Source organism: Mesocricetus auratus, unplaced genomic scaffold (genome assembly GCF_017639785.1).
Source record: "Mesocricetus auratus isolate SY011 unplaced genomic scaffold, BCM_Maur_2.0 Super-Scaffold_100008, whole genome shotgun sequence".
Taxonomy (NCBI): Eukaryota; Metazoa; Chordata; class Mammalia; order Rodentia; family Cricetidae; genus Mesocricetus; species Mesocricetus auratus.
This window is the reverse complement of record NW_024429192.1, coordinates 28,259,730-28,285,528: the sequence shown is the minus strand read 5'-3', so window position 1 is coordinate 28,285,528 and position 25,799 is coordinate 28,259,730. Positions and strand designations below refer to the sequence as shown.

General features: G+C 36.2%; 1 long non-coding RNA gene across 3 annotated transcripts in view; it reads right to left on the bottom strand.

Annotated features, from left to right (window-relative positions):
- Positions 1 to 710: 710 nt before the first annotated feature.
- The window catches only part of LOC110339600, a 70,328-nt gene continuing 45,239 nt past the window's right edge, over positions 711 to 25,799 (bottom strand). The window contains exons 1-4 of one of the 3 annotated variants that reach the window (XR_002381641.1): positions 12,707 to 12,758; positions 12,323 to 12,455; positions 6,613 to 6,977; positions 711 to 2,839 (exon numbers count right to left, since the gene is read on the bottom strand). This is a non-coding gene — a long non-coding RNA (uncharacterized LOC110339600). Of the gene's footprint in view, positions 2,840 to 6,406; positions 6,537 to 6,612; positions 6,978 to 12,322; positions 12,456 to 12,706; positions 12,759 to 25,799 lie in introns of those variants that run through there. The other 2 variants (XR_005878709.1, XR_005878710.1) reach the window with 2 other exon arrangements.

The following is a 25,799-nucleotide window of genomic DNA, read 5'->3' as shown; positions in this document are numbered from 1 at the left end:
GAATGTCAACATAGAGCTGTTTCTGAAATGTCAATACATCCCATCTAGAAAATACAAATTTCCAAGTACATTTATGTTTTATTTTGAGATATCTTGGAATTCTTGGGATAGAGATCAACTAAATTCATTTATGCTTTAATAAATGTATCCAATCATATGTGATGGCTAGTCATGGCTTTTTAAGGTAGGGAATCCAGAGAAACACTGAAAGATAGAAATGGGTATCATAAACTTCTGTAATGACAAGGACTTACTTCTTATGATTCTTTTTCTTTCATATGATTTGTTTGGATAAAGTAGCTAGAAGTTAGCTATTATTGATTTTAAAATATGGCCTTGCAGGCATAAGGCACTGGATTCTGACTTAATTTTTGTTGTCACTTATCTTTGGTCTTATTTTTGCAGCTGCAACCCCACTCTTCATGAATTATCATAGATAAAGCATCCCCAAGTTCTCCAATGTTTTCATGTACCACTTTGCTTAATGTCATTGTCTTTACTTATGCTTTATTTTCCTCATTGATGTCTTATAATTACAGAATTATCAGTCTGTTAATTGTTCCTTGTTCTGCACTGTAAGTTCCATGTGAGGCTAGGTTATTATTATTATTATTATTATTATTATTATTATTACTATTATTACTATTTCTCTATCCCAGTAATACAATAATATTGTCCCTTTTGCGGAATAAACAGGTGATTGAATAAAGTATTGTATATTTTTGACATGCAAATTATGAAAATCATATTAGACATGTATGCTAGAAGAATTTTAAAAACCCTTGGTTATATAACTTCGTAATTACATTCACTAAATTTGTGCCTACAGTAATATGTGTTTTGTAAAATGAGCAATGTAGGACTCCTAATCTAGCGACAAATTCATTGTGTTATAGTGAGATAGACACAGAAATGGACATATGATTCTGCATTAGAGATTATTCTTGTTATCTTTATAAAATTTTTAGTTTAGTTTTATTTATGTAACTTTATGGGTGTGAGTTGCCTGCATGTTTGTATGTGTACCCCATGCACTCACAGTATCATACTTGCATAAAGGCCAGAAGAGGAGAGAGTGTCATATTCCGTGGAACTAGGCGGTTGTGAGTTACTGGGCAGGTACTGGTAATAATGGAACTGAGTCTACTGGAAGAACAAGAACTCTACACTGCTGAGCTATTCATCAAGCTGGTGTTGACTAAAAGATCTTTCCAAACGATTTTTGTTCTTACAGAATAAACAGCAAAGGTAGAAACAAAATAACATTCTAACAATATTGTCTTGGCATTTCTTTTTCCATTTATTTATTTATTTAACCTTTTGCTAAATTTATTCTTTCATAATTTTATATATGTATATAGTACATTCTGGTTATTATAATATTCCAGTTAGTCTCCCTCTCACTATTAACTTTTCCCTTTTTTGCTACAAGCCCCCTTTAAACATTTAATCCTATCTATATATCATCTACCTATTTGTTTATATATCATCTACCTATCTGTATCTATATATTTATATATTTGTGTCCATTGAGAGTAATCAGGACCATCTCTATGATGGGGACCATTTGTGAGACCATAATGGTCTTCTCAATAAGAAATAAATGAAGTCACAAACTATTTCTCCCCCCAGAATCCATCAGTATCCAGCAGTTCACCTGGAAGAAGAAAAGATTTCATGAGTCCCTCCCTGATCACTTATAAACTGTCCATAGACATAGGCTGTTGAAGAGCTATTGTATCTATCCAGAGTTAGTGGAAGTCATGACTCAGATGGCTGATGCATACAAGGAACAGCACCTCACTGTTTCTCTCTGTCTTCTGTTTCTTGCAGTGTTTCTATTCCCTCTTCTGTAGTGATCCCTGAGACTCAGAGCAGGTGACTTAAATATCCTGTTTATGGCTGGATGCTCAGCCATTGCTTATCTATATGTTCCTTGAAACATCTCTGCATTCGCTGCTGCTTATTTCAAAGAGATTTTATTTGTCTGAGTATTGCTTGCCCATGAGTATAAGTCTTTAGAGAACATTTTAGCAGAATTACACATGGCCTAAACAATGCCTTAAACTTCTTGCCTGGGACCTAATACCCTGTAGCCATGCTTCTTTGACTGGGTTTATACTAATGGGTTTGAATTTTCTCTTGTAGGGGGTGTCAGACAAGATTTATTGGTTATCCTCACAACACTCACAGTATTTTTGCATGGAGTGGTGCCTCTTGCTTGGCAGATTAGTGTTAAAGGTCATAGGTGAAAGATCAATGAGAAGGAAAGGCAGACTAGCAGCTGAGTTAATAAAGATTGTTCAGACTCTTATTTTGGGGGCAAAAACATTTAGAGGATGTCTATAACAATAAGAGCCCACCATCCACTTATGAGCTAGGGTTTTATAGGGCATAAATGGAGTGGGCTGAAAATTTCCTGCTTTTTTCTTCACCTGTAGTTGGCCCTTGCTAGGAGAAACCCGTGAGTAGTCAGTTAAAGAAAGGTGGTAAACAAGAATCTCCGAACTGGCCATTCTTTGGAATCCTTAGGTCAGGGAAGGCAAGAATCTAGAGAAACAAGTTAGCTTATATCTAGGAACCTAATTAGTGTAGTTTTAAGAATTATCACAGTTCAACCAAAATGGAAGAGTTTTACAAGATGGAATGGTCCTTGCTCACAGTAAGGTTTCTGTCCAGCCTGTCCAGGTAGGGCAGCGTGTCCAATACCTTTTGGAAGTATTGAAGCTAGTTGGCAGGGAAGAAGTTCTCCATTCTGTTCTAGCTTGATTTCCTTATGTCAGTCATCAATTTTGTTTCATCGTGGCTATGTATTTGTTTTATCAAAGACTATAATGCTCTGAAAAGTAGAAGGGAGAAATCAAACTTATTTTAACGTATCAAGGATTTAAATTCTTAGAGTGAGAATGTGCATTTTATAAACTGTTGTTGCTTGCTGACATGAAAGAAAATGAATGCATGTGTGTATGTGCATATAAACTAACAATATTTATGAAATACATATACACACATATGTAATAAGTTCATTAAAATTTCAAATATACTAAATTCAAGACTCATGACACTTTTGGAGAACATATACTTCAATGTTTTAGATTCACTTATTTTATGAAGCTGTATTTAAAGACTGATATATTTCCTCAGGCTATGCATAACTCAATCCGTTTTGAACTACATTTGTGTTATAATATTGGCTATAACAAATTGGCTTTGGATCAAAGAACTTAACATCTCATCATCCTGAAGCCAGTAAGTGGTAGAAAGTCTTTTCAATAGCACTACAAAACCCACTCATGTTGAGTAAATTATATACCACAGAAAAACATTTTTCCCTAAAGTTTTAGATAACACAGTGGGCACAGAAATTCCATCAATTTGGTTTCTTCATTCGAGTAAGTCTGTAATATCTTTTCTCTGCCAATCTTTTGTATAAGCCTCAAAATCTATTACTCCTCCTGATTCGAAATGAGACATCACTACATGATTGTTCAGCAAGATTATGAAATTGAGTGTCAAGCAGCAAACAAAGCAAAAGAGAATACTATTTGAAAATACACAAGTGTCAGCATTTCTGTATAGTGCTACAGAAATTTTCATACTACTCAGACAAATTTATTGCTACAATAAAAAATATATAGCAATGCTGTTTGTATTAAGACTTAAATGGGTTAAACCAAATCAGGCTAGATACATTTTGAACATTTTAAAAATGATTTTCTATTGAGAATATATATAGGACTTAAGATTTCTGATTCATCCTGGTAACAAGGAAAGAAATGTTTGGCTAAGAATGTTAAGACCGTTATATTCTAACTATGAGACTATTCCATAGTTACACTTATCAGTAAGTATGACCCACATTTTATTTCCCTCATAGTGATCATTTCCAGTCCCTTAGCTCTGCCTTTCTTTGGCGTCTACTTTGGAAGAGTAGGAATTTATCTCTTCCGTGAATAACAATAGTCTGGATGGGGGGACATGAGAAAAGTGGAAGGCAGTAAACATATGTAAAAATCTGCCTTTCCTCCATCCCAACAGCTGTCAGTCACTGGATATCCCCAACATGACAATTCTGAGAACAAGAGCCATGTCTGTTTGCTTGTCATCTTCATAGAGACCTCCCAGCAGGCAGGGTGAAAAGACTGTCTACCTGGTATATTCAAGCTTGAGAATATAGAGCAATAAGAATAGCATTATGCAAATTAACAAGAATGGCAGGCCATTCCCTTCACTGATGGCTTATTTAACACAAGCAACTTCAGTGACTAGGAGCACAATGGAGATCCCAGGGGAATTAACAATCAGCTTGTGCTTCATCCTTAACTGTTGACTGAGGCATGTGTCTTTTACTCTTCATTGTCAAAAGCATCCCAGGCTGGATGTCAAACTCCACAGGGTCAGACAAGCCATTGTTGCTTTTTTCCTTTTAACAGATAAGATTGCAGAACTATTTATTGTTTTGCTTAAAGCACACACTTTTCTTGTTGTTGTTGTTTTTAACATTCAAATGCTTGATTGACAGTACCCAGGGAGGTGTCATAGTTTCTATTGCAATCACTGTTGACTACTTGAACAACAAACAGGTCCTGATGATACTCCCCAAGTTTCTTTAAATAGCTGTCAGTGTACCAACAGGATAGCCTCTTATAGAACTCACTTTGCCAACAGCTTTATACATCATCAACTGATGCCTATTTGAAGAGCAGTAAGAAAGAAGAGAGCAAATGAAGCAGGGGAAGAAGGGAAGGAGAATAAGTTCATTAAGGGTCTTCAACTGAAAGCAGCATGTGTGGAATGTCAATTTGAGAATAGAACTGACAGCTTTTCGTACGGTATCATTTTGCAACAATGGCTTCTTTGACAATTTATAAAATGGACGCTTTGTAGATGTTACTGAGTGGCACTGCATACATTTGTGAATGCCCTGCATAACTAGCATTCTCCTTTCCACCACATTGCCAGGATCTGTCCCAAGAGCCTTTTCTTCTACTGATCCAGAGAACTGGCGTGTGGGGACTGAGTGAAGCCACTTAAACCCAAATAGAGTAATGTTAGAAAATCATCATTGCCTAGTGAAGCCAAAGGGTTAACCAGACTGTAAATTCTGCTAGAAGATACTTTGAACCACATCACTGTACCAACATTAATGCCACAAACATCCAACAATCCCTAACTTTGTGATAAACATAGTATAGACTCCTTCATTATTCTACGTTAAGCTTAGTCTTTTGATTACATATAATAAAATATAAAATGATGTAATATAATTCGTATCTGTGTATATATTTGTCATTCTCAAGAGCTGAAGAAGACAACACTGTGGATATCTAGAAATGGGAATTTTTAAAAAATGCATCTAAATAATATACATAATATCATAATATTTATGATATGTATATTAAATAAAGAACAGTGTGGTAAGCAATAAAAATTTCTCAGCACAAATATCTTAGACAAAATTATTAGACACTATATTTTCAAGCATTTTCATTTGCTAATTAGAATTAAACTAACCACAGAAACAATGTTAAGATGTACAAAATTTATTCTTAAACAGCACAGATAAAGTACATGTTTAAATTTTTCTCATTCATTCTATATGTTGGAAATTATATATTTCCTCATTTTGTCAATTTTATCACAAGTTGTTATGCTTGAATGAGCAGATGCATAATAGCACTTGAAACAAAGATGACAAAAGATTCTTATTCTGATTATTACAAAGATGTGGCTTATTTTTCTAGCATATATGTGATATTGACTGGGATACTCAACATTTGTATATACATAAAACTATATATATGTATATATATATATATATAAATTCTGTTTTATAATTTTAAAAAATAATGACAATTTTGTTCACTGTGCTTCCATTAAAACTGCATTATATATAATGTATTCATGGTAAGAACAGTTATCTGTATTTTTCAGTGAGAGATGGGAATATATCCTTTACTTATTTTGAAAGAGAGATTTTCTTTTATTCACTGTTCCTTTTAAAAATGTTGATTTTCTGGTAAAGAACAGTATTATAGTGTCTCAAATGGTGTAACAAAAAGATACATAATTTTTTCAGTGGGGGTTATTTCATCTTATAGTTTATAGTATTTTATGAAAGGAAGTCAGGGCACAGACCTGTTTTTATTATGTTTAATGAATGGAAAATGGTTATAAATATATTTTCTTTTATTGAAAATAGATGTCTTTTCTCATATAATTCTCATATATTTGTCATATTAATCTCTTCTGATTACAGTTTCCCCTCGTTCCACTCTCCCAGTCCTCCTCAACTCCCTTATACACAGATCCACTCCTTTTCTGTCTCTCATTAGAAAACAAATGGCTTCCAAAGCTAACAACAAAAATAACAAAATATAATAACATAAAACAAAATTAATGCATTGGAATAGGGCAAGACAAACAGAAGGAAGAGAGCACAAAAGAAGGCACGAGAAACAGAGACCCATTTGTTCACACATTCAGGAATCTCATGCAAACACTGAACTGGAGGCCATGATGTATACACAAAGGACCTGTAGGGTAAAATGGAGAAGAAAATATTAATGTAAATAAATACACAAAAATTTTGAAAGAAGGAAAAGTCCTTACCTGACCTCTAAAGATGTCATTGAGTTGATTTTCTGTTGGCTACCTACTAAGGGGCATGTAGTATATCCTTAAAAGTAGTTTGTTCCTCAGTGAGGCATCATTGGAGAAAACTGAAGTTTCATTTGCAAGTAGTTACTGATTGGAGATTGATTGTGGGTTCAGATGAGGGCTTGTGTTCACTTTGCCTTTCAGGTTTAGCGCCCTATCTAGTACAGACCTGTGTAGGGTCTGTGTATGCTGCTTCAGTCTCTGAGTTCATATGTGTGTCCATCATATTGATTTAGAGGACCTTGTTTTCTAGGTGTCCTCCATCCCATCTGGTTCTTACTTCTTTCCACTGTCTCTTCAGAAGGGGTTGCTGAGACCTGAGGGGAGAGATTTGGAGAGACATCCCATTTAGAGGTGAGTGTTTGTAGGTCTCACTCTCTGGATTTGTTCTCAATTGCTACAGAAGGAACTTTCTCTGATGATGGCCGAGTAAGAGACTGATTATAAGTCTATGTTGTTATTAGAAGTCATTTTACTGCTATATATGTTTTTTCAGATCAGCAATATTTGGTTCTATCCTATATTTTTATTGCTTGTTTTTAAACCTAGGCTACTGGGATATCTAGCCTCAGGTTATTGGTCTGGGCACAGATTCCATCTTAGGGACTGGGCCTTAAGTCAGATATTTGTTGGTTACTACCACAGGCTTTTTGGCACACTGTCTAACATATCTTTCAGAAGAATAGTACTGTAAATCAAAGGGTTTGTGGATGATTTGGTGTTTACCTTTCTATTTTGGAAGCATGCTGAGTATCTCTTTGTACCAAAAAAAACCTAGGACCTAGGGTTAATATTCTATGTAGGCAGCAGCTTGGTTTCTCCATGGTCAATGAATTGTGTAGAATTTTTTTTCAGTAGTGGGGCCTTGCTATCAGTTTGTGGAGAGCAATGTATGATCTCGACAATAGTCTGGGTTGTTTGGGGATTCCCATGATCCCATTGGTCAACAACTCAATAAGATGTAACCCAGACCCCAATAAGATGTAAACCAGACTGGCAGTTTCATTTGTTAGCAACAGATAGCCAGTTGGGGATCTGTATCACTTATTATTTGGCGATTTTATTTGGATCACCTTCACACATATGTGTGTGTGTGTGTGTGTGTGTGTGTGTGCACGCACACGTGTGTATGAATATATATTAGAAAGATTCTACTGTATTACAATTTTATCCTACCTCTTAAATGTCTCTTAGTTTTATCTGTCTCACCCCACATTTCCTCTGTCGCTACATCTCCCTCCCTCTCTTCACTTACTTCTCCCGTTTAAGTTCCCTTACCCCTGCAAATCCATCCACGTATGTATATTCTGGTTCCCCTTCCTAAGGAGATCTCTCTGTCCCATTCCATGTTTCTTACTCTACACCTAACTCCTGTTTTTCTATGGTTGGTAATTTTATTATCACTGACTTACCATCTAATATCCACATCTAAGGGAATACATACTATACTTGTCTTTCTGGATATGGGTCACCTCACTCTGGATGTTTTTTTTCCAGTTTACATCCTCTTACCTGCAGATTTCTTTCTTTTCAACAAATGAGTAATATTCCCTTGTGTCACTGTATTACGTTCTCTTTCTTTATCTATTCATGTGTTGAGACACATCTAGGTTGTTTCCAGTTCCTGACTTGTATGTATAGAGCAGTGATGAATATGGTTGAATAAGTGTTTCTGCTGTAAGATGAAGTATTCTTTGCATGTATAACCAAAAGTGGTGCAGCAGATCTTTCTAACGAACTGTCACATTGACTTCCATGGCGGCTTTACAAGTTTGCATTCCGATCAGCAAGGGATGAATGTTCCCTTCTCCAAATTCTCAGAAGAATGATATGCCTTTTGATTAACTGATCTTATCCATTCTGAAATCTCAAAGATATTTAATTTGTTGTTGATTATCATTAATACATATAATGATATATAAATATATATAAACCATTGAACTAGTTTATGTAGCACACAATTATTTTTAATTTATTCTCACAGTAACTCATTTAAACAGTATTCAGCATATTACTATGTGTAGGATTAAATTTAATTTGGGATGAAGTCAAGCTTCATATAAGTCTACAGTTAATACAGTTTTAAAGGGGGAAGGAAATAATAATAATAATAATAATAATAGCAATAATAAATTCATGTAGCTAATGTTTTCATATAACATAGAAGAACTAAATACCCACAGTTAAATGGATTCCCAAATTTTGGAGCCAAGTTTCTATTAGTGATTACAATAGAGAAAATCTTGATTAAATTTCATCAATTATTGAATTTTTAAAAATCACAGCAATAAGAGAAATCTTAAAGATTTTAGCTATGAAAATTCCCAGGTTTTATTGATTGCTTCCTGAATGCATGAAATGTTTCAAACCTGGTGAAAACATTGATATTTATGACTTTGCTTTTGAATACATTTAATGTAAATGGGGGTAGAATGCATTTGATTAATAATCATTTTCAATGCAGAATCTACTTCTCTAACTTAATGTAATTAATTGAAGTATAGTGTCCTTAGGGGTATGTAAAAAGTTAAAAAGTGTTTTTTAATTATATCTTTTTATTTTTTTCCTTTTTTAAATTTTATTTAAATTAGCTTTCTTTATATGTCAGTCCCAACTTCCTCTCCCTCCCCTCCTCCCTCCCCCACCCCTGTCCCACACCAAAACTCCCAGATTCCCATCCAATCCCCACTCCACTGTCCAGGGAAGGTGAGGCCCTTCATGGGGGATCTCCAAAGTCTGTCATATCATTCAGGGCAGGGCCTAAGTCCTCCTCCATGTGTCCAGGCTGAGAGAGCATCCCTCCATGTGGAATGGGTTCCCAAAGTCCATTTAGATGCCAGGAATAAATACTGGTCTAGTACCCTAGGCCCCAAAGATTGCTGAGGCCTCCTCACTGACACCCACGTTCCGGGGTCTGGATCTGTCCCATGCTGGCCTCTCAGTTATCATTCTGTGGTCCATGAGCTCCCCCTTGTTCAGGTAGTAAAGAAACTTTACTTTCCCACTACTTATTCATGCTACTGTGGCATTTTTATTCAGTGTGTAAAGAAAACTGTGAGATGATACTACACATTGAATTAATGATTATCACTGCTTCTATTAAAATACATTAATCCAAGATCATGTACAGTAAGATGTATATTTGCTGTCTGTATTGACTTTTCATACAATCTGGGGTAAAGTAAGCTTTCACCATTCCATATGTTTCTACCATAATTTTTTGAAAACCAGCATTTCTTCCTTGCATGCTTGGCAAGCACATTGAATATTAATGGAGTTGAGTTACCATCATTATTAATTATGCTATGTAGTTTCAATATTTTTTAAACAAATACTTTGTTGTTAATGGAAATAATTGCTACTGGTGTTTGCATAGTTATTTTCTAACTTATGGATCTAGATAATTTATGTATTCTAACTTTGTGGGCTTTTAGAAATGTTCTAAATATACGATCATATCATTACAAATGGACACTGACCTGTGAATCTCTGTGGCTATTCAGCCTGTGACAGAGGGTGATACCCAAGTAGAGTGAGAAACTTGACCTAAATGTAAGATGGAGAACAGTAGAGGAAGATTCCCTATGTTCTCTTCTGGCCTCCACATTCATATATATGGATGTATGCATAGTCATGCATATGTATACAAGCACCTCACACATGTGCATGTGCCACATAAATGTATTTCATCCACACACTGAAAGGAAATGTGTCATCCTTATAATTCATCTGTTGTAGAATAATTCACCTGATATCTTTAAGAAGCACATGAAACCAGAGTGGATGCGGTGAATCCAACAGAAGGGAAGGGCAGTTGTCACTCAGCTTAGGGTGGCAAAAGGGCCAAATTGCAGAAGGCTTAAGGGGTCAGGACAAGTACATGTGAACAGACTGTCTGTGAGTTATGTTGGAAGCCACTAGGTGATTTGTGGCAGAATATATTAACATAATCGCATTTCTATGTCAAAAAGATTTAAAACATAAAAGAAGATTCATGGAAAACTTTTGGATGATGATATCCCTTTCCATACTGTGCCTCTTTTTCATCTCTGGAAGAGGCATTGGTAATCCACTCCTTAAAACTCTAAGATAGAATCTAATTTCCAATCTCATTTGACTATAATATTTGGATGCTATTGCATAATACTTAAAGTTTCTAGATTTTTAATCCTTATCTACAAAGCAAATTAAGTACATGTTAAATCATTTTCATACTGATTGATTCACCAAGTGAGTTCAGTGGATGCTATCTGGCTTCCACAAGTAGGGATGGGTGTTACTGAAAGATTTATTACATTTTTTTATGTGAGAAGTCCTATCTATGGATTGCATAAGCCTGATGGCAGGGATGCTCACAAAAAGCTGGTAAGGTATTACTTATTCATGATGTATGATATTTTAATGTATATTCACATTGATAAGATAAATATTTATACAGTAAACATAAATTAACACTTAATAATTTTCATTTTTACCATCTAGTTATTTAGACATTTCACTAAAAGAAAATTAAAGGTTGAAAGTGTCTTTGTGACACTTTTCAAACTGTTATATTTTAATGAATGAACCAGAGGAGTGAGAAAGGAGTAGAACCTTGGCATATTAGTGCTATTGAATTTTGAAATCGTAGGAATCAATAATGGAAAACAGATTGATTAAATATTCATCAGAAATTTCATTTCAGCAAATATACAACTAATGGAAGTGAGCTCTGAGCAAATGAATTACTGTGCATGAAGCAAAGTTGCTGTAGCAATGTAGACACTTCCTCCTGATAACAACCACAGTTTACATGTGCTCGGAAAAGAACTGTTTCTGTCTACACTTACATCCTCTAGCTTAGTCTTACATTCTGGTATGGGGTGGCATATTTCTCAATATGTGTTAGGACATTAGCATTCTATTTTATAAATGTTTCATGAATTTAGTTATCAGGAAATATTTCTCCCTGGTATAAACATTTTAAGTGAAACTCTTTTTTTATTTTAGAATTTCATTTATCAGTATTGTACCCTTCTCTGCCTCAACTCCTGCTGTTCCTCCCCTCTGTGTCTCAAATCTGGGACCTCTTTTTCTTTAATTATTATTATTTTGAAATAAGAAAAGTATTCTGCATAGATAACTAAACTTTGTTTAGATTTTAGCGACAGAACATGCCACAGTAAATTTTTCTGTAGTTTTTCATTACAGGGTTTCTCTGTATAGCCCTGGCTGTCTTGGAACATGCTCTGTAGACCAGACTGGCCTTTAACTCAGAGATCTGCCTGCCTCTGCCTCCCTAGTGCTGGGGCTAAAGGTGCCTGCCCCCAATGGTCAGTGATACCGTAGCAATTGCATTTAAGAAAGAAATTACCTAAATGATAGTTTCACAAATCTATATAAAATTTCCAGGAGCAGTTGATTGTTTATTCTGTTCTATAAGTTTAATGTAAGGATTAATGGGGTTTTGATTTACTAGAACAAACTCTTTTGTGGATTTGTCTGTTTTACTGGAAATGTGACATGTAACATAGTTATTTCCTTGATTATTTGTATTGAAGCAGCTTTTGCATAGACACCCAAATACATACAACCAATAAACTGGCCAAGCCAACCTTACATAAAGATAAAAACCTCTTGTAAATATGATACACAACATTATCTCAAAATATACCATACTTACCCTATTTTGTCAGTGTTTCTGAACATTCTGCTTACATGTTATTTAAGACCATCCATCAAAAAGTCCAGCAAAGAATCCAAATGGACGGTGTAATTCTTGAAATCCTCCCAGGACAGAGACTGCTTTCCTGGAACTTAAAAAAAAGACAGTTCACTCCTGATCACCCCTCTCCCCCGTGAGAGATCAGGAAGACTGAGTCAAGGGGAGGAACAGATGAGAGCAAGAAAGGAGATGCCTTGATAGAGGGAGCCAGTATAGGTTTGGAGAGAGGTCTGGTACAAAGAAAATGTTAGGGATCCACAGGGATAACTCCAACTAAGAATCTAGGCAGTGGCAAAGAAGCTGCCTTTGATGCCTTTCCCCTATCATGAGATTGATGACTACCTTGGTTGCCATTCCTATAGCCTTCATCCAGTAGCTGATCAAAGCAGAAGCAGACACCCACAGCTAAACACTGAGCCATAAATCCTGGAATCCTGTTGTGGAGAGGGAGAAGGGATGAGCAAAGGAGCCAAGACCATGCTGGAGAAACCCACAAAACCAGCTGACCCATCAGTCATAAAGCTGGGGAACCAACATTGGACCAAACAAAGCCCTTTGAATGTGGGTGCCAGTTAGGAGGCCTGGGCAGTCTACGGAACCTCTAACAGTGAAACCAGTGCACAAATGGTCTTTGGGAGCCCATTCACTATGGAGGAATACTATTGCAGACTAGATACATGAAAGGGGGCCTAGGGTCTCCCCCAAATAATGTGACAGACTTTGATGGAAAGCCTCACTATCCTTGGGGAGTGGGTGGGGAATGGGCTGGTGGCATGGTATGCGGCATGGGAGGATGGAAGGGCAAGGGAATTGGGGAATTGATATGTAAAATTAGATTGTTTCTAAAATAAAAAAATAGTAAGCAAAAAACAAAAACAAACAAACAACCCCCAAACGAACAAATAAACAAAAACTGAAACAAACAAAAAAATCAATTCACTATGACCAGCACACATCTCTAATCTGGTACTATCAGTGACACTCAATGTTACTTCTAAAACAACAAAATTTACATCCAATGCAATGAAGAGAAGACAGTGGTCAACCTGAGATTAACAATAACCATTAAATGAATAAAATAGTCCTTAATTAAATTTCACTTGTCGGATATGACATAATAAAAAACACTCATAAAGGTATAGCTTGAGCATATGATACAGTAAAAAATAAAATCAACTAATAAATTAAGAAAATAAACTCAATTTGAAACCATGATAATGGCTTGGTGACTCATTATGGATTTTGTATATGCATTGTGGACATACTTCCCATGTTATTTCTCTGATGCAATTGTCTGGATTCTATTCAAAATAACAGGGAACAACTTGAAACATTCCATAGTGGTAAGCCAGTAAGTTCCAAAGATTAGAAAACAACAGGATACATATTAATTTCTCTTTCTGTTGTGGTGAATTAACATAAATACAGTGGCCAAGACAAAATACTTTATTACCTTGCAATTTTATAGTTTAAGTGTGGCATAGCTTTTCATTCCTTGCCAGTTTTTGATGAATGAATTTGTCTTTTATACCTTCTGTAGACTCATTGGTTCATGGCCTCTCCTTCCATCTTAAAGGTTAGAAATTTTAGGGCTGGAGAAACAGCTCAGTGGATAAAAGCATGTGTTGCTCTACTAGATGACCTGATAATTGTTCCCAGTACTTACTTTGGGAGTTTAACAACCACTTGTAATTCTAACTTTAATGTGTCTGAGGAGCTCTTCTGTGCTCTTCTAGTCTCCATCAGTGTCCCCAACCATGCTCTCACAAGTGTATACACACACACACACACACGCTTTCACGAGCATACAGAGACACACACACAAATAAGGCTATTTTTAAAAGTGAGGATTTTATATTTCAAACTCTTACTTATATGGTTTGATTCCTATATATCATCTTTTAAAAATATTTATAATTAAATTTGACCAGTTGCTTAATTTGGCATGCTGTTTTCATCTTAAGATCTCTGTCATTGTTTGTTTACACCTGAAAAATCATATTTCCTCGCTAAGGTTCAGTACTGACTGATCTCAGGGATTATATGGCTATATATTTTGAAGGTTTACAACAGAGAAAAATTTAGCATAGATTAAGAGGTATCAGAAGTGTAGATAAAAATGTTGACATTTTATTTCAATTCTATAGGCATTATTCACGGGCTTTTGGTTTCCATGTGTACTTATGTATTGAGCTGTTTAAAGATGATCAGAATCAGATATCTGACATCCACAAGAACACAAATAAACTGGCACCTTCAGATCTTTAGATGAATTTAGAATTCTCTGGCTTCTGTCTAGCCAGAATTGGGAGAAACTCACCTCAAATATTTCTAGCTCTTGGAACTAATGGGACTGAGAAAATACCATTTTATAGTTAAAAAGGGCATTTGCCTTGTAATTTATACATTTCTGTTTGAAATGACTTAAATGTGTTTAGTCTCTGGGTATATTGAACAGGACAGTAGTGAGAAAACCTGGTTGCAATGTTTTTAAATATGTGAGCTTAGTCCACGTGGCTTATACTGTTTCCTTAAGTGGTTGTAAGGCAAAATATTTCATGCTATACATGTGAGAAGTAAAAGCATCACATGTTTTATTCATGGTGACTATAAATAATAAGTAATACTAACTTAGACTTTCACACTACTGTGTAGGCTATTACTTTTTCACTTTATATAACGTAAGTGACAGGTGACAATCAAGTAGGTGGCTCAGGAGGTAGTGCTAAGAGTTTACTGTGCCCTGACTTTCCCATTGGTGAGTTTTTCTTCATGTGTGGCATTTTAAAGAACAATTACACGTTCTATTTGGAGAGAGGACCTGGGGTTTGGACAAATGTAGTTTTTACATTTTAGAATTAGACCAGTATATGTTAAATTCTTCAGACTCTTGGGGATGATAAATCAAAGTCATCATTCCATTTTACTTTGAAACAACTCTGGATCTCATAGCAAATTCCAGTTACTCAGAGAAAGTGCTGTAGTTAAAAAACAGTGAGCTTGCTTTTCTGGTTTGTTCATAGACAGAGAGGGAAGCAGAGATCAAGACTTGCTCAATGTCCAGAGTGTCTTTCTTGTTGTTAAATTTGTTCACTTTGGCTAATGTCTTAGTTACCAAAAACACTGTCGGCTAAGGCTTTGTGTCAAGAGAAAATACGACTTTGATAACGGGTAAAAGAAATGATATGTGGTTAGGTTTTCATAGCGCCTTTCCTCAGGGCACCGGTTCCTTGTCAGGTTCATATAATCTACCCCACAGAAGACTATAATACTTCCCAAGAGATCCCTCTGTCAGGGGTCAGCAATAAATCCCTCTTCAGTCACACAAGTTGGACTTTATTTTCTGTATTGCTGTGGGCATCTCACATGACATTCCCAAATAAGGTATTGTACTACAAGCCTGCTATGATTACTAGTAATGACTTAACTGCTTAGGAATTATAACAGTATGAATAACAGTGGTTTGCACTGTGAATGTCCTAGCTACTCCAGAAATGCCAGAGCAACAAATATAAAATGCTTCTCATTTTCCAGTTTGAAAGGAGACAAAGTCAGAAGACTACAACTGCTGCAAATCTGTAAACACTGATTGTTCATTCAGCAGCAGGAAGCAAAACAAATAGGAAACAAGTGGTGGCATTAGCCATTCTGCTATATACAGAGGCAATTACATTAGGGATAGGAAAAGAAGACAGCATTTATATTCAAGTGCAAGGCTCTGGGAGTAAATGGGTTTTGCCTGGGAACTTGTTAAATGGGAAATTCCTGTATGTTTAGGCATTGGTGTTGGGATAATAGTATTACTATTGGTATAGGATTACATTCTTATTTTTAACTGTTAATATTGGACATTAAACAACAATAGCTTAGAGGTAAAAAAAAACTGAATTTGCTACTAATTATATTCTTATCACTGCTTATTTCAAAAAATCCTTAAGTTATATTTCAAAATTATATTTATATTTAAGTTAATTACATATCATATTTAAATTTAAATTATATATCACATTTAAAATAGAAAACTGCCTAAATAAACAAATATTAAATAATTATTTATTGCATGTCGCATGAGCTTAAGTGAAGTAAAGGCTTGTCTACTCATGATGTAATTAATATTCCTATTTCATGTATACACTTTAAAACATCATTTATTTGTTCAGCTGATTGTTGTCTGTTAAAGACTGTAGATTAAATTCAGACTTCACATTGCATTTTAAAGTACAAGAATGAAGTAAGTATCATTCGCTTTGCAGAAGTTAGGTAAATGAGAAAGATTTCCCAACCTAGACAATGAGTTCATTTTTCTTAGCTTCTATAATTACAGAAAGAAAAATATCATGTTGTCTAATGCAGGGCTTTTTATGCTGTGGCAAATAGACTATAATTTACAACTGAATACATTCTGAATTCTATGAATTCAAGGCAAACGTTTTGTGTCTGAGGAGTTTATTTTTAAGCACTGAGGTGTTACAAAATATATGTAACTAACTTGATGATTTTCGCATATCCACCTGCTGAGGTTTCCTCTTTACCTAGGTTTTATCCATCAAAGTAATGTTAATTTGATTTTTATTTCTTCCTTTCATGACAACACAAGGTCATCCACTTGTCTGAATATCTATACTACTTCCCAGGATACTGTACATCAAACAGTGTAAGATAAACTCAGGACAGTGAGAAGAGTAACCGATGAAGCTATCTGCAGGATAGGGTCAACTTCCATGGTTGCATTACCCATGCAGACTCATTGGCAACTCGCCTACCAGATGGACTCCAGCCTTGGGAGGGTTACTGCTCCAGTCCTCAGAATGGTGTACCCTCTCATCTTTCCCCTTTAGGTTTGAATGGCAGTTGCTTGCCTAGGGGAAAAGAAATGACTTACACTTGGGATTCTTGAATGATTGCCAGAAAGGAACTACCCTGAGAATTGCCATTTTCCAGGTTCCCATAGTGTGCAATAAACCCAATTAGCTGAACTAAGGCTTAGGAACTGGAAGCACAACTGGGAGAATTTTATAACTACCAACATCTTTATCTTCCAAGGGACAGGAATAGAGAGCTCTATTATATTCCATCTGACACCCATAAGAAACAATATTAATATTCATAAAATAGTTGCAGTTCACTACAGTCACATAGAGCCTATGTCACAGCATACTGACCAATGTCATGTATTAGACACAGGTATTGCTTAATGTATCTATCTCCACTCCTTAAAATAAGTTAAGGGTTTGCAAATTGTGGAACAATAGGCAAACACACACGATCGTTTCCCTCGGGTGTCCATAAACTACTTAATGATTTTCAAGTCATTGAAAACAGCAAAGAATGATGCTGTGTGCAGTTTATATGAAATTTTAAATTCCATTGTCCATAAATAAATACATACTTGAACTCAGCCTGTGAGCAGTATTTTCAAATGTGACCAAAAGATATACAAAGACTCAAATATATGCTAGTTGGTCTACCGTGAGAAAGCATTTAAAATAAAATGTTTTTTGATCTCTGAGCTAACACTTTACATTTTAATGTCAGAGATATTTTGTACAATGCTTAAGTTCCCTGTTTGTTTTTAAGTAGATGCTCCATGACTGTTCACTGTTGCTCAATCCATATGCCTGACTGATGGGTGATATCAATTCAAAACAAGCAGATGCTGTACTTACAAATAGAAAACACAGCAGCCCAGAGGGACTTTGCAGTGTGTGATCAAGGCTTCCTGTGTTTAAGGGGGAATATTTGCACACAAAATAAACTTATTACTCTGTAAAATTGATTTCTCTACACCTGAGGATAGTTCAAACTGTAAGGAGAGTTTGATATTGTTTTAAATTTCATAACAACATACATAGATATATCTCAGTAGGTGAACAAAAACAAAAGACAAGTGGGATCACTAGTTTCTAATACAAAGCAATCACCACAATGACCCAAGTACATGGTTCTTTGATATTATCCTTTAACATAATTATTTGTGTGGTTACCTTCCTCAGTGCTCACATGCCATCCCAGTCATTATGATAAAGCACTGTACACAACTTTTGAATTTTATGGAAACTAGATCAGAAAGACTATTTTATTACCCTTTAATATGTATGTTATGAGTCAAATCACTTTCCTTTACAAAATTTAAATTTCAGGACTGGCATAGTGACTCAGCCTGTACTGGCATTTTTCACCCTAAGTGTGATGACCTGATTCATTCCTGGAAACTCTAGGAAAGCAAGGGGGAAGCACACATTCATCTAGGTTATTTCTGGCCTCCTGTTCGTCTTGAATGTGCCGCCCCCCATGCACATGAATTGTATGGCCAAAACATTTCCAACTTTGTTCATGGTAAAATGAAAATAAAATGAAGCATATTTCAATCCACAGGTCTGAACAGGATCACATAAGGGCCAATTGTAGCTTGACAAGATATTTGAGTGATTTTGGGGGGAAAACACTTAAAACTAACAAACGTGAGCTAGTAAGATGGTACCCTGGGTCCAAATACTTGCTGGCAAATGTCCATGACCTGAGTTCCATTCTCCAGGGTAGAAGAGAAAATTGTCCTCGTAGGTCCACATGAATAACATTCATGTGCAAATGCACATGTACACACAAAATAGAAAAACACAATAAAATAATTTACATAGTTTATATAGTAGTAACTAGTGTTAAGTTGTGTGTGGCAGAAACTCTTTACTGTCACCTTGGCTGAGTTTAGGATGACTCAGGAGACTGATGAGGCATAACTCTGCAGGAGTGAGTATGGCATCTCTAGGAAGGATTAGCTGGTGTGAGCTGGGGACAGAATAAAGGGGACAAATGGAAAAGACAGTGAGGCACCAGCATGTCCCTGATACCTGCTTCCTGACTCGCCACTGCGTGAACTGCTTTGTTCTACACACCTTCCCAAATGCCGTGGCCTTGATGGATAAGCTCTGAGAAGCCTTAAATTCAGTGGATTAAATTCTTCTCCATTTCGTCCTTCCTCTCCTTTTCAGCACTAGTGACTGAACACAGATCCCACACAACTAAGCTACTACCCTACCACTGAGTGGTATCCCTAGCCCTTTCCATGCTTTGAACTTTTTATTTTGAGACAGAGCCTCACAGTGTTGCCCAAGCTGGTCTTGAACTCACTCAACAACCCAGACAAGTGTTGAACTTTTCGTACACCTGAACCAGCATCCCAAATAGGCAGGAATACAGGCAGGTGCAACCAAGGCCTGCCTTCACCTCTTCTTTAAGTTTATTTTAAAGGAATCATGATCCCAGTGTTGAGAAAAGTGGCAAACAGTGCTTGAGAAGAAATAACTATTGGCTAAGAAGATAATCAGAAGTGGGTGGGGTTACAGAGCCTCAGAGTAAAAGTCACGAAAGGAAAAATAAATATGCAAGTACCCTGAAGATTAGGTACTGCAGCATTCTGATCATGGAGAAAGATTTCCAAAAGCAACTTGAGTGAAATGGAAGGGAGGGAATTCAAACCCACCTGTGGTAGGTTGAGATAAGAACTTGAAGTCAGAGGATTAGTATTTTGTTGTTGGCAATAATTCAGAAGTGAGAAATACAGGGAGAAAGTAGCTAAGTGTGCAGCAATTAACAGATAAAAGTTTTTTCCAACCACAGAGTGGCCTTCAGAAAATAACAGAAAGCTCTATGTAACAAAGGGAGAGGTGGCATTCCCTTTGGTTCAGAAGCAGGTGACGGGGATTTTGATACTTTATATAACATTGGCACATTATGAAACATTGATGGGAAGATTTGTAGAGTCAGGGGTTGTGTCCAGAAAAAAAAACACGGTGTGAATAGCTTACACACTGAACTGGCATCTGCATATATGTTCAGTGCCCAATTGAGATTAGTAAATACAGATTGGAAATGATACCAGTTCACAGAGCAGAGGGGTTTTTCTTGCTGGGTCAGAGATAGCTGATGAAGAGATGGGAGGGTGAATGGCTGAATTTAAGTGGTCTTGGAGCTTTGCCAACAAGTAGGTCACGGGGTGAAGAGGACAGGAAGACCAGAGCCTGGACCAGCATGGGTCATAGTGCCACAAAGTCACCCAAAGAATCTGAAAATTCTTGGCTGAGTAAAGAGGGGGATAATGAGAGAGATGTAAAGGGAGAAGAAAAAAGATTTGAGTGAAAACAGTCGATTGTGGGAACCCTGTGAAAGGCAGCCCTGTAGTTGGAGGGGATTTCTTAAATGAGTGAACAAGGATGCTAGAATGCAGTCGTGAAATTAAAATGCAAATTATGAAATAGGACTGATGGAGATGAATTCAAGACCCAAGAAGGAATAACCTCAGGAGCTAAAAAGATCAAAGATGTGACCTATGTCAATGTTGAAGTCACAGAGTGTCTAGAACTGTGTGACATGTCTTTCAGCCAGATACTGATGAAGATAAGGAGAAGGGAGGAGAGAAGAAGTATCTTTGTTTCACAAATTAAACTGGGAAGGATTCTAAGGTACTCTGTAAGTCTAGTAGCTACAGGATAACACAATTACTCATAGAGACAAAATCTGTCTATCAAATCCCCAAGGATTACACATGGGCTTTCAATGGTATGTGACTTGAGCTGGGACCATTAGGATTTGTTATAAATAAACCTGGGAATTCCTATTACAACTCCTTTATCAATTCACTTAAACATATTTTTCAGAAAATAATCTTTAACCTCTATGCTACTTGGAAGTTTTGTTATCTAACTTCCAATAAAAATTTGAACATTTGTATAACTTTACTATAGAATACAAAGTTACCTTTAGTGGATTTCTTTATAGTGGTCAATTAGCTAAAAAATATTGTACAATGCAATTAATTCATATATTTCATGAAAGTTGAGAAAGAAGATTTGAATACATCTTAAGGAACAAGCTCAACAACTTTTCAGATATTTGTATTTGTATTTTAAAAATATATAGTTGAGGAATATAAAAGTGGACCCTGACATAAAGGTAACAGTACTGTGAAAAAAATGCCTCACTAAGAATCAAACATGTGGAACTTGGCAGTGAAAGCCATTTTGCAGCACTCTTTCTTTTAGGACTACGATGGATCTATGTACCATATATTCTGAAAGGGATTTTGTCTCCTGATTGGTATAATATTAACATGGTTTCTGACATATGATAGTAATCATTGTCAGATAATCAGTTTTGAGAACAACCAATGAAGACACATGTTCCCATTTATAGAACTTATTTCAAAGCAATAACGAATTTTTAAATTCCCAGTAAATGGAGCACTTTCTGTCGTCACAATAGTAAATTTTAAAACTCTAAGTCAGTGGTTTTCAACCTGTGGGTCAAGACTCTTTGGTCATTGAGCAACCCTTTCTCAGGGGTCACATATCAGATATCCTGCACGTTCGATATTTACACTAGGATTCATGACAGTAGCAAAATTACAGTTGTCAAGAACAACAAAATAATTTTATGGTGGGGAGGGTCACCACAACATGAAGAACTGTATTAAAGGGTTCCAGCATTAGAAGAGTTGAGAACCACTGATCTAAGTAGTAGCTACGCCACCTATTGGCAGAAAAAAATGTAATGGACCAGTTAAATCCTCTGACATTTATCAAGCAAGAAATAATGTATACAGGATCAAGAATCGGTAAAATTCAATTCCGGTCCAAGATTTTATAATGTAGAGTCCAATCTATGTTCTTGATCTTCCGGTGTCTCACTTCCTCAATCTTTATAAAAATGTATTTGGAGTATGATAGCAACACTAAATGACATCATCTTCTTGATTTCAAACATTCTGTAAGTTTTAGAGTATGAACTTGAGCAAATGCAGATATTAAATTTGAAGAGCTTGTACTTCATAATTTTATTTTCACTCAGTGTATGGATGAAGAGAACCCACTGATGCAAACCAGGGCAGCCTTTTGCGTGTCCCAGCTTGTTAATTAATTAAGTTTACTTATTAGGATATATGTATGCCTACTTGTCTGCATGTTTGTTCCAGATGTGTGTAGGTTTCAACAGAGAAGAAAAGGGGTAATATATATGACCCCTGGAACAGGAGTTTCAGGAAACTGTGGGAAACTGATGTGGGTGTTGGGAACCAAGTCCATGCCCTCTGAAAGAGCCACTACTAGTCTTAACTGCTAACCAACCCTCCATAGCCTCTGATATCTTACTTCATAGCACAAAATTGGCCTGGTATATACTAATTTAAAATAAAAAACATGTTTTCTAATGAGAGACAGAAAGGTAGAAATTCTGGATGGGAGGAAAGGTAGGGAGAAACAGGAAAGGGTAAAGGAAGGGGAAAACATATTAAGGATATAATATGATAAAATCAAAGGAAAGAAAATAAAGCATAAACAAAAGTGTTCACTGTAAGTAAAATATATTTTTAACATTTTAGTCCATGCTGCATTGTTCTATATAAGCATTCACATTTTAAAAAAAAAACCTTACACAGGATTTACTGACTGTTGAGGTGTTTTCCTTGAAGAACAAACTAAACTGGAAATGAGAACATTGCATAAATTAATGAAATAGCTAATCTGGGATCGCCTGGAATGGGGACTGCAGGCAGGTTGACTTGTCAAGCAGACCAAGCAACTGCCAGCCTGCTGAGATTGCTGGGCCACTCCCACCCCCACTCAGGGCAGATATGACCTCCATCTCCCACCTAGGGCCCTACTTCCTTCCACATGCTCATACTGGGATCTCCTGGCTTGGAGACTGAAGGCAAGTCAACTCTCCCCCAGGTCACCAAGCAACCTCGAGTCTGCTGACTACACTGTCTTAATCCAGCACCCACCCACTTGAAGAGGGGGTGCCTCAGTCCTGCCTGCACTCACCATGAGACCCAGCAGAGTATTGGACCTGCAGGCACCCACCGGAAGAGAACGTTGGACCCATACACACCAGGAGAGAAAGAAACCCCACTTGTACCCACTGAAGAAGGGATCGGAAGATGACAATATAAAAACACATTCAACAACTGAAAAACCAATGTGACACACCAGAGTCTAGGGACTCTACACCAACAAGATCTGAACATCGAAACACATATGAAGCAGAAGAGATTTACCTTAAAAATAACTTCATGAAGATGATAGAGAAGCTAAAAGAGGAAATGAGAAAATTCTTTAAAGAAATAGAAGAAACGACAAACCAAAAATTGCAAGAAACAATTCAAACTGCAAAGTTTGAAAGCTGACATAGGGACAATTTAAAAAAAACACAATATGAAGGAATGCTGGAATTAGAAAAGTTGGGTAATGATTGGAAACTACAGATTCAAGATTAACCAACAGAACACAAGAGATGGAAAGGAGAACCTCAAGTGTTGAAGATAACCTAAGAGAATAGATTCATTGACCAAAGAAAACCTTAAGTCCAACAAATCCCTAGCACAAAATAGCCAGGAAATATGGGACACAGTGCAAAGGCCAAACCTAAGAATAATATGTATAGAAGAAGGTGAAGAACCCCAACTCAAAGGTGCAGAAAACATTCAACAAAAGCATAGAAGAAAATTTTACCAACCTAAAGAAAGACATGCCAATGAAAGGGCAAGAAGTCTAAAGAACACCAAATAGAGTGGACCACAAAAAAGTCCCCTTGTCACGTAATAATTAAAACACCAAACATACAGAATAAAGAGAGAATATTAAGAACAGCAAAGGAAAATGCCCAAATAACATGTAAAGGCAAACCTATCAGAAGCACACCTGACTTCCCAATGGAAACTCTGAAAGCTAGAATGTTCTGGATAGATATTCTGCAAACACTAAGAGACCACAAATGCCAGCCCAGACTACTATACCCAGAAAAGATTTCAGTGACTAAAGATGGGGAAAACAATATATTCCACGACAAAACCAGATTTAAACAATACATATCCACTAATCCAGCTCTACAGAAAGTACATAAGAAAGTTCACTACATTCACAAAAACATAGGCAATAGACAATCTACCTTAACAACAACAACAACAACAAAAAGGAAAAAGCAGGGTAAATCCGCAAACAATCCCACCACCACCAGCAAATCAAAAACAAACAAAAATTAACTCACAATGGTCTTTAATTTCCCTCAATATTAATGGTCTTAATGTGCCTATATAAAGACACAGACTAACAGAATGAATACAAAGACAGAATACATCCTTCTTCTGCATACAAGAAACACACCTCAACTTCAAAGGCAGATATTATTTCAGAGTAAAGGGTTGGGATAAGATTTTCCAATTAAATGGACCCAAGAAACAAACTGGGGTACCTATTCTAGTATCAAACAAATTAGAATTCAAACTAAAATCAATCAAAAGAGATGAAAAAGGTCATTTCATATTCCTCACAGAAAAAGTCCATCTCAATTCTGAACATCTATGCTCCAAAGACAAAGGCACCCATGTTTGTAAAAGAAACATTACTAAAACTCAATACAATTATAGTGGGAGACATCAACACCTCACTCTCACCACTAAACAGGACCACCAGACAGAAACTTAACAATGAAACAAAGGAAATAACAGAAGTCATGACCCAATTGCCAATTGGGATTAACAGACATCTATAGTACATTCCATCCAAACACACCAAAAAAATATACCTTCTTCTCAGCACTACATGGAACCTTCTCTAAAATCGACCACATACTAGGCAATATAGCAAACCTCAACAAGTACAAAATAATTAGAATAACCCCCTGTATCTTATCGGATCACTGTGGTTTAATGTGGTTTAAAGTTAGAATTCAGCAACAACACAAATTGCAGAAACCTTAAAAACTCATGGAAATTTAACAACGTGCAATTGTACCATTCCTGGGTCAAGGAAGAAATAAAGAAAGAAATTAACGATTTTCTAGAATTCAATGAAAAGAAAGACACAACATACGCAATCTTATGGGACACTTTGAAAGCAGTACTAAGAGGAAAGTTCATAGCACTAAGTGCTCACATGAGGAAACTGGAGAATAGACACACTAGAGAATTAGCAGCACAACTGAAAGCTCTAGAACAAAAAGAAGCAAACTCACCCTGGAGGAATAGACACCAGGAAATAATCAAATTGAGGGCTGAAATTAATAAAGTCACAGCAAAGAAAATGATACAAATAATCAATTGAATAAAGAGATGGTTCTTGGAGAAAAATCAACAAGATGAACAAACCTTTGTCCAAACTAACCAAAAGGCAGAGAGAGAACACAAAAATCAACAAAATCAGGAATGAAAATGGGGACATAACAATGGACATTGAGGAAATCCAGAGAATCTTCAGCTCATACTTTGAAATCCTGTACTCCACAAAATTTGAAAATTTAAAGAATTTTCTGGATAGATATCACTTACCAAAACTAAATAAATAACTGATAAACAATTTAAACAGACCTATGATCCCCAATGAAATAAAAGCAGTCATCAAAACTCTCCCAACCTACAAGAGCCCAGGCACAGATGGCTTCAGTGCAG